Below are 9,705 nucleotides of genomic sequence, written 5' to 3'. Positions count from 1 at the left end.
TGAGCGGGAGCCGGTCTGTATGTGGGATCCGAACCCTCGGGCGGCGGCGCTGCCGCGCCTCCTAAGCGGCGCACTATCCAGTGCGCCACTGGGCCGGCCCCAGAGATGCACATCTTTTAAGATTCAGTAATTCTATTACAATGTATATATTGTAGAGTGAAGGTCTCCAAAGTTGGGTGCAAGCACACCAGTGGGTTGCATAAGATGATTTATTAGAGAGAAGGAAAATAATATTAGAATCTTTATTTGTTTATTTTAATCTAAAAATAAAAAGGAAATGAAAATGTATTAATACTTAACATACAGATAAGCACTAATACCTTCTCTAGGTCTGCATGTGAGATGGTATGTATCATGAAAGTTATGGTGTTTTTGGGTAAGAGTGGAAATTCCACAACACTAAAGAGTTGACTTCTGCATACTCCTTTATTCATCTAGTTTTAGTGTATTACAATTCTGTACTTTACATGCATATGGTTAAGTGAGTTTATGGGTACTATTACTTAGTTTTAACAAAACTAAAAAGTGGACATGTGGCTTAAAAAGAATACTAATAAGGCAAACATAAACAACAAGAAAATGGTGAAGGACGATATATATACCTCAATATGAATACTTTATCTGCCATATTTAGAGGATAAAAAAATAGTGATGTGTAATCAGATTTGATTTTTAATCACATTATTATCACTAAAATACATTATTATCATTATTCTTTTTTTTTCCTTTATTTTTGTGACTGGCAAGTATGAGGATCTGAACCCTTGACCTTGGTGTAACACGGCTGTGCTCTAACCAACTGAGCTAACCAGCCAGCCCGTATTATTCTTCTTAATGAGAACAGACGGTTTTTATTTTCTGAAGAAAAAAAATTATTTAACATTTTATTTAATCTTCATTCCATTCTTTTAATTTCTATTTTCTCTGTTTTATAATATATAACATTATAGAAGAACATATATAATTTATACATATATTTAAATGTATTCTCAAGAATATTTTATGAAGAAGTATGCATGATCAAAAAAATCTGTAGACCACTGTCCTAGAAACATTTTTGCAAAGTGCACAACAGACATGTACAGTGGTATTCAATGCATTATTGTTCATAATAAAGAAAAACTGGAATCTACATTAATATTTATTAAAATGAGAAAGTATAAGTACATTGTATTTTTTAAAATAGTAGTGATATGGTATATGAAGATAGGTTGATAAATTAGAGTTAACTATCAAAATGAATACATTTTTAAAAAGATAATGTTGAACTAAAAACTCAAATTCCAGAGGATATGTACATTATAATGTCATAAATACAAAGCAAAAAAAAATGCAAACCAATATTATATATTCTTTATCAACATATACAAATAGAGCAGAGGAATCAAAACATTCATAAAAATGATTTATATAAAATTCATGATAGTTCTTCTGCTGAGGGCATGGAACGGGCTTGGGAAGGGTATACAGGATACTTAAATTATATCTATAATTGTATTTCTTTAAAAACAAAGAGACAAATCAAATAAAGCAAAATATTAAGGCCCAATAAAGTAGGGTGATGATTACAAGGGTAGTAGGTATATTATTCTCAAAACTTTTTCATATGCTTGAAATAAATCTCTCATAATAAAATAGTTTAACTCTCAGAATTCCTATTTTCTCTGACACACAAAGTATTTATTTATTTAAAAGATGACTGGTAAGGGGCTCTTAACCCTTGACTTGGTGTTGTCAGCACCACACTCTCCCAAGTGAACTAACCGGCCATCCCTATGTAGGGATCCGAACTTGTGGCCTTGGTGTTATCAGCACCACACACTCCCAAGTGAGCCACGGGCCGGCCCCAAACACATAGTATTTAAATATCATACATGCTTCCTAACACAACGGAATGAGGCAATATTCATCATGGAACTTTATGACTGTAATTCTAAAAGACTTTGTTAAGAATACTTTGTACTCCACTGCTTTGCTATTATACTTTACCCATCTATTATGACACTTAACACATACTTTATATTGCAGTTAGGTTTATACAGATCTATCTCCTGAAGTAGGTTAAATTGTGACAAATATCTTATTTTATTGTTATTCTTGAAGATGACCAGCATAATATCTTGTATCTAATAGGCCCCCAAAGAATGTTTATTAATTAATATAGAAGAATCTAAATGATTTAGATACTATTATCTGCACTCTTCCATTATAACTTTTATAAAGTACAATTGCAATCCTAGATAATGATTTACATTATTAATTCTTATTTGTAGATTATATAATTTTTGTTTGTTTGTTTGTGGCCAGTACGGGGATCCAAACCCTTGACCTTGGTGTTATCAGCACCACGCTCCACTGAGTAAGTTAACTGGCCAGCCCAGATTAATAAATTGATGTGACCTTATCTTTCTCCTGCTGCAAAAATAATGTAGAGGATTGCTATGTTCAAATAAATAGAATTTCATTTAATTAACATCAAATGCTTATTAAGTGTTGAGGTTGTGGCTATCATATTCAACATCATATTCTTAGTTAGTAATATAGTGCCTTTAAGATAAAAAATATCTGAAAAATATTTGTTGAATAAATCAATAAGTAAAAGATGCAGATATGGCAGACAGGGGAGAGTAACAAACAGCATGGGCAATTAGGAGATGACATGTGAGTTGGGTTTTGATGGATGAGTAGAAGTTTTCCAGGGCAAGGGAAAAGAGAAGGAACAGCATGTGTAAAGGTATGAAAAAATGCAACGTGTAATTTGGAGAATTACAAATAGTTTGGTATTTTTTGAGATTTATAAACAGCAAGCCATCGACCTCTGGGTGGTATGACTGGCTACTATGTTGGGGAGGGTGGACTCTACCCTGTGTGGACAAAGGGGTACCACAAAAGGGTTTTAAGAAGGCCAAAGGTAATCACACTTACATTTTAAAGGATCACTCTGGTGCCAGTGTGGAGATCAACTGGAGTAAAGTAGAACTAAAGATATGGAGAATTATAAAATCTGGGGATTACCACAGTTGGAGGAAGGGGGGGGGCGGGGAGAGAGTGAGAGAGAGAGAGCGTGCACGGGAGCACTAGGGGTGAGACAGTGAGTGGCATGGGGATGGGCAGATGGGGAATTTAAAAAAGATTTAGCCGTGGGCCGGCCCGGTGGCGCACTGGATAGTGCGCAGCTTGGGAAGTGCGGCGGCGCTCCCGTCCGAGGGTTCGGATCCCACGTACAGACCGGCTCCCGCTCACTGGCTGAGCGAGGCGCGGGAGCAACGCCGAGGCTTGCGATCCCGTCGCCGGTCCCCGGTCCGGTACGGGGGCAACACTGAGGGTTGCGATCTGTTGCAAAAAAAAAAAAAAAAAAAAAAAAAAAAAAAAAAAAGATTTAGCCGTTCTGTGGAATACTATTCAGCAACAAAAAGGAATGAAATATTAACACACACAATTAACGGCATGAATGAATATCAAAAATGTTATGCAAGGGCTGGCCCGGTGGCGCACTGCTACAGTGCGCTGCTTGGGAAGTGCGGTGGCGCTCCCGCCGAGGGTTCGGATCCCACATACAGACCGGCCGCTCACTGGCTGAGCGAGGCGCGGGAGCAACACCGAGGGTTGTGATCCCTTGCCGGTCCCGGCCCGGTACGGGCGTGACACTGACTGTTGCGATCCGTTGCCGGTCACAAAAAAAGGCAAAAAGGCAAAAAGGCAAAAAAAAAAAAAAAAACGTTATGCAAAGTGAAAGCAGTTAAACACAAAAGCCTATGTACTGAGGGCCGGCCCGGTGGCGCACTGGATAGTGTGCCGCTTGGGAAGCGTGGCGGCGATCCCACCCGAGGGTTTGGATCCCACATACAGACCGGTTCCCGCTCACTGGCTGAGCGAAGCGTGGGAGCAACGCCGAGGGTTGCGATCCCGTTGCCGGTCCCCAGTCCAGTACGGGGGCAACACTGAGGGTTGCGATCCGTTGCCGGACATGGAAAAAGACAAAAGACAAAAAAAAAAAAAGCCTATGTACTGTATGATTCTATTTATATGAAATCCTAGAAAAGGCAAAACTATAGTGACAGAAAGTGGATCAGTGGTTGGCTGGGGTCAGAGGTGGGGGAAGAGTCAATTCAAAGGGCATGAGGAAGATTTTAGGATGAAAAAAACTATTTTACATCTTAACTGTTGTTACACACTTACATAACTACCAAATTCATCAAATGCTACATTTAAATAGGTGACTATTATTAAATGTAAGTAACACCTTAATAAGTTTTTTTTTAAGTGAAAGAAAGAAAAACAAAGATTTAGGAGGTAGAATCAATAGAACTAGGTATAAGCATATTTTGCTTTATATTGTGGCTGTGTTTCTAGAAAAGATGTGTAAAAATAAAATTGAAAATATTCTAAGGGAACTATCCAAATTAGTTTTCAAACTATTTTCAGATTGAGAGTTTCAAACACATACAGAAGTTGGCAGAATGATATAATGACCCCTATATACTCAACATCCACTTTTAACAATAATCAATTCATGGCCAATTTTGTTTCATTTATACAATGTTTTCCTTCTCTCCTGATCCTCAGTTATTCTGAAGCAAATGCCAGACATAATATTATCTTGACAATGAACATTTTAAAGTCTAATAAGTAATGACACTTTTAAAAACGTAACTACAGTACCACTATTAAACCTAAAAAATTAATAATTCTTAAGTTTTATCTAATATCCAGCTAGAATTCAAATATACAATTTTCTGACAGTTATAAATTTTCATTTTTATAGTTTGTATTAATCAAAATCCAAATAAGGGCCATGTATTGCAATCAGTATGCTTTTTAAGTCCATTTTTTTTTTTTTTTGTCTTTTGTCTTTTTCCGTGACCGGCAACGGATCGCAACCCTCAGTGTTGCCCCCGTACCGGACCGGGGACCGGCAACGGGATCGCAACCCTTGGTGTTGCGCCCGCACCTCGCTCAGCCAGTGAGCGGGAACCGGTCTGTATGTGGGATCCGAACCCTCGGGCGGGAGCGCCGCCGTGCTTCCCAAGCGGCGCACTATCCAGTGCGCCACCGGGCCGGCCCTTTAAGTCCATTTTTTATAAATTCTCTTTTCTTCCTCGCAATTTATTTGTTGACCAATCTGTATATTTCTTAATGTAAGAAATCCTTTTATTATGTAAATAAGCACCTCCTAATTTAATGGGTTTCTTTATTTGGATTGTTTTATAATTACTCTTTTAATATTTTAGTTGCATTCCAGGAATGTTTTGATAAAGCCATAGATTGCTGACATATTTTTGCTTTTGGCAATTTGTCTCAAGGGCAGTAATCCTATGACTAAGAGGAGTTTGGACATTGACAAAGGTGTCAATCACTTACAGTTGTTTGGAGATCATCTGTTCTACCAAGGAATATATTCAGTGTTTCTTCTCTTTCCAAAATTGTATCAATATTTTGTGTCATAACATGTTTTACATCAGTCACTTGACTCACTGTGGAAATAGTGCTGTCATCTTGATTTTTATTGTATTTCATCTGTATAAAAGTGAAACACAAATTTTATTTTTTATAAATGAAATCCATGGGAATATATTGTACAAATTGGAATAAAAGTATCAAAGGCACATCTCACTTGTACTTCAGCATAAGGAATCAACTAAACTTCAAATTGTCCCATCTTAATCTTACAAAAATGGGGGAAGGGAAGGGAGACAATGTATTCAATCAGCAGTGGAAGGTTTCTTTTTGAAAAAATCTAAATTGTTTTTTTTTAAAGACTTTAGTTTTTAGAGCACTTTTAGGTTCATGTAAAATTGAGCAGAAAGTCAGAGATTTCCCATATACTCACACCCACCCACAGCTTCCACATACCCACAGCCTTCCCATCAATATCCTGCACCAGAGTGGTACAATTGTTACAACTGATGACCCTACACTAACACATTATCACCCAGCGTCCATAGTTTACATTAGGGTTCACTCTTGGTGGTGTACATTTTGTGGGTTTGGGCAAATGTACAATGACATGTATCCACCATTATAGTATCATACAGAATAGTTTCACTGCCCTTAAAATCCTCTGTGCTTCACCTATTCATGATTCCCTCCTCCTTAGGCCCTGGCAACCACTGATTTTTTTTTTTTTTTTGCTGCCTCCACAATTCGCTTTTTCCAGAATGTCATATAGTTGGAATCATATGGTGTGTAGTCTTTTCAGATTGGCTTCTTTCACTTAAAGTTTCCTCATGTCTTTTCATGGCTTGATAGCTCATTTCTTTTTAGCACTGAATAATTTTCCATTGTCTGGATGTACCGCAGTTTATTTATCCATTCAACTACTGAAAGACATTTTGGTTGCTTCCAAGTTTTGGCAATTACGACTAAAGCTGCTGTAAACAGCTAGTTTTTGTGTGGACATGTTTTCAACTCATTTGGGCAAATATCAAGGAGCACAATTGCTGGGCTGTATGGTAAGAGTATGTTTAGTTTTGTAAGATACTGCCAAACTGTCTGTACCATTTTACATTCCCACCAGAAATGCATGAGAGTTCCTATTACTCTATATCCTTGGCAATATTTGATGTTATCAGTCTTTTGGATTTTGGCCATTTTAATAGCTATGTAATGGTATTTCATTGTTGTTTTAATTTGCAATAATTCTTGTGCTTATTTTGTCATCTGTGTACCTTTTTTGATGAGGTATCAGTTCAGGTCTTTTGCCCATTTTTTAATCGGGTTTTTTGTTTTCTTATTGTTGAGTTTGTTGTATATTTTAGATAACAATTCTCTATCAGACTTTTTGCAAATATTTTCTCACAGTCTGTGGCTTGCCTTCTCATTTTCTTGAGAGTGTCTTTCACAGATCATTTTAATTTTTTAAAGTTTAAAATATCTTTTTTTTTTAACAAGTTCTGTATTTCCTGAGTGTCTAAGCAAAACAGTGTATATTCTTTGGAAATAATGTTTTGCTAAAAAGAAAATCCTAATATTAATTTTTCATTTTTAGTGTTTTGCTGGTAGCATAAGTAATTTGTTTCAATCCTGAAATCCTCTATAGCTCAATCCATGGTGTTAAGAAGACAGGATCAGTGTGCACAGGGCCTCCACATAAGAGGTAATCAATACATATTTACTAAACGAAGCAATGATTTGACATTTGTCTAGGCTCCGAATGTGTGAAAACTGACTTGAAGAGTTATAAAGGATGAGTAGGACATAGGCAATAAATAGTTCATCTTCTCTAGAGTTCTAAATTTGCTGCATTTTGTCCACTCACCAACCTCGCCATTCTCAGTTTCATGTTTCCAGTGATGCCATGCCATCTCATGTGTGACGTGTGCTGTATGTGCCACATGTGGCCAGGGCTACAGATTGATAATCCCTTCTTTTAAAAACACCGTTTCTGTTTTTTAGGTGGTCATCATAGTGAGAAGACATTCTCTTGTAAATATCTTGAGGTTTGTCCCTAATCAGCAATGTTTCTCAACCTTCCACAAGACAGTGGCTGTACTTTTCCATTTTTTTTCAGAGATCTCTACATTGCATCTTCTATAAAAAGAGTTTGATATAGGATATGTACTTTTTAGAAGTCAGAAGAGCAGATATATTTTGAGTACATTTTTAAACTAAGAACTGCTCATGTATAGATAATTTAGATTTGAGCATAGTTATGCTAGTTTAACATAATAAAAATACATTATTAAACATACTTAAGAAGATTAATGATTGCTTGCCCTTGATATCCAGCATGAGAGGTTACAGTAAACATGGTATAGCACGTTTAAGTTTTTATTCTGGTTTCTATTCTTTTTTCTCATAAAATAAAGTTTTTAATTTTAATGAAGTCCAGCTTATTATTTCTTTCATTGATCATGTTGTACCTAAAAAGTCATCTTCATACCCAGGGTAACCTAGATTTTTTCCTGTGGTATCTTCTAGGAGTTTTGTTTTGCATTTATGTTTAGGTCTATGATCCATTTTGAGTTAATTTTTGCGAAGCATGTAAGGTATGTGTCTAGTTTCATGTTTAGGAATATGGATGTCTAGTTGTTCCAGCATCATTTGTTGAAAAGACTGTCTTTTCTCCATTGTACTGCCTTTGCTCCTTTGTCAAAGGTCAGTTGACTATGTTTATTATTTAGTCATAAATATAGTCATACAATGTCCTTTATATCATTTCTGCCATTCATTTCTTTTTATAATCATTGAATATATTGTTGCTATGATTATTTTGAACAAACTATTACCTGTTAGATCAATTCAGATTAAGAAACTAAAAGTTCATATTTTACCTCTAACTATTCCTTCTCTGATGTTCTTCATTTCTTTACATTTATAGTTTCTCTATTCTGTTCCACTAGTCTATGTTTATTCTTTCATCAAAACCACACTGTCTTGATTACTATAGCTTTATAGTAAGTCTTGAAGTCATGTAGTGTCAGTCCTCCAACTTCTCTTTCAATATTGTGTAAGCTGTTTCTGGGTCTTTTACCTCACCATATAAACTTCAGTATTAGTTTTTTTAACATCCACAAAATACCTTGCTGGTATTTTGATTGGGATTGCATTCAATCTATAGATGAAGTTGGAAAGAACTGTCATGGGATACCCCTCCATTTATTCAGTTCTTCTTTGATTCTTTCCTCAGTGTTTTGTAGTTTTGCTCATATAGATCATGTGAATATTTGATTAGATTTATACCTAAGTATTTAATTTGGGGGGGTACTAACGTAAATGGTATTGTGTTCTTAATTTCAAATTCCATTTGTTCATTACTGGTAAATAAGAAAGCAATCGACTTTTGTACGCTAACCTTGTATTCTGTAATGTTGCTGTCATCACTTATTAGTTGCAGTTTATTGGTCAATTCTTTAGGATTTTCTATGTAGGCAATCATGTCATCTACAAACACAGTTTTATTTCTTCCTTTACAGCCCATATATGTTTTATTTCCTTTTCTTGTCTTATTGCATTCAACTCTGATGCTGAAAAGCAATGGTGAGAGGGGATATCTTTCCCTTGTTGCTGATCTCAGTGAGAAAGCTTTGAGATCTCACCATTAGGTATGGTGTTAGTTGTTTCTTGTAGATATTTACCAAACTGAGGAAGTTCCTCTTTATTTCAAGTTTACTGAGAATTGTTATTAAGAATGGGTGTTGGATTTTGTCAAATACTTTCTCTGCATCTGTTAATATTGATCACGATTATCTTCTTTAGCTTGCTGATGTGGTAAATTACATTAGTTGATTTTCCACTGCTGAATTAGCCTTATATACCTGGGATAAATCCCATTTGGTAGTGATGTATAATTCTTTTTATACATTGTTGTAGTCAACGTGATAATGTTTTGTGAGGATTTTTGCATCTATGTTCACGAGAGATATTGGTCTGTAGTTTTCTTTTCTTGTAATGTCTTTGGTTGTAGAGTAATACTGGCCTCAGAAAATGAGTTAGGAAGTATTCCCTTTGCTTCTATCTTCTGAAAGAGATTGTAGAAAATAGCCACAATTTCTTTCATAAAAGTTTTAGATCCTTTCTGTTTTGGAAGGCAATTAATTATTGATTCAATTAATTAATTAATTAAGTTCTGGTGGCTGGCTGGTATGGGGATTTGAACCTTGACCTTGGTTTCATTATCATGATTCAATTTATTTAACAGATATGGTCTATTTCTTTCTTTCTTTTTTTTTTTTTTTTTTTTTTTTTTTTTTTTTTTTTTTTTTT

The 9,705-nt window shown here is 35.6% G+C and overlaps 1 long non-coding RNA gene across 1 annotated transcript in view; it reads right to left on the bottom strand.

The window, feature by feature from the left end:
• The window catches only part of LOC103607339, a 15,860-nt gene extending 10,355 nt beyond the window's left edge, over positions 1-5,505 (bottom strand). Inside the window, exon 1 of the long non-coding RNA XR_551959.1 lies at positions 5,362-5,505. This is a non-coding gene — a long non-coding RNA (uncharacterized LOC103607339). The remainder of the gene's footprint in view (positions 1-5,361) is intronic.
• Between the last annotated feature and the right edge of the window lie 4,200 nt (positions 5,506-9,705).

This window comes from Galeopterus variegatus, unplaced genomic scaffold (genome assembly GCF_000696425.1).
Source record: "Galeopterus variegatus unplaced genomic scaffold, G_variegatus-3.0.2 Scaffold7345, whole genome shotgun sequence".
Classification (NCBI taxonomy): Eukaryota; Metazoa; Chordata; class Mammalia; order Dermoptera; family Cynocephalidae; genus Galeopterus; species Galeopterus variegatus.
The sequence above is the reverse complement of the archived record's forward strand: the minus strand, read 5'-3'. Positions and strand labels throughout refer to the sequence as shown.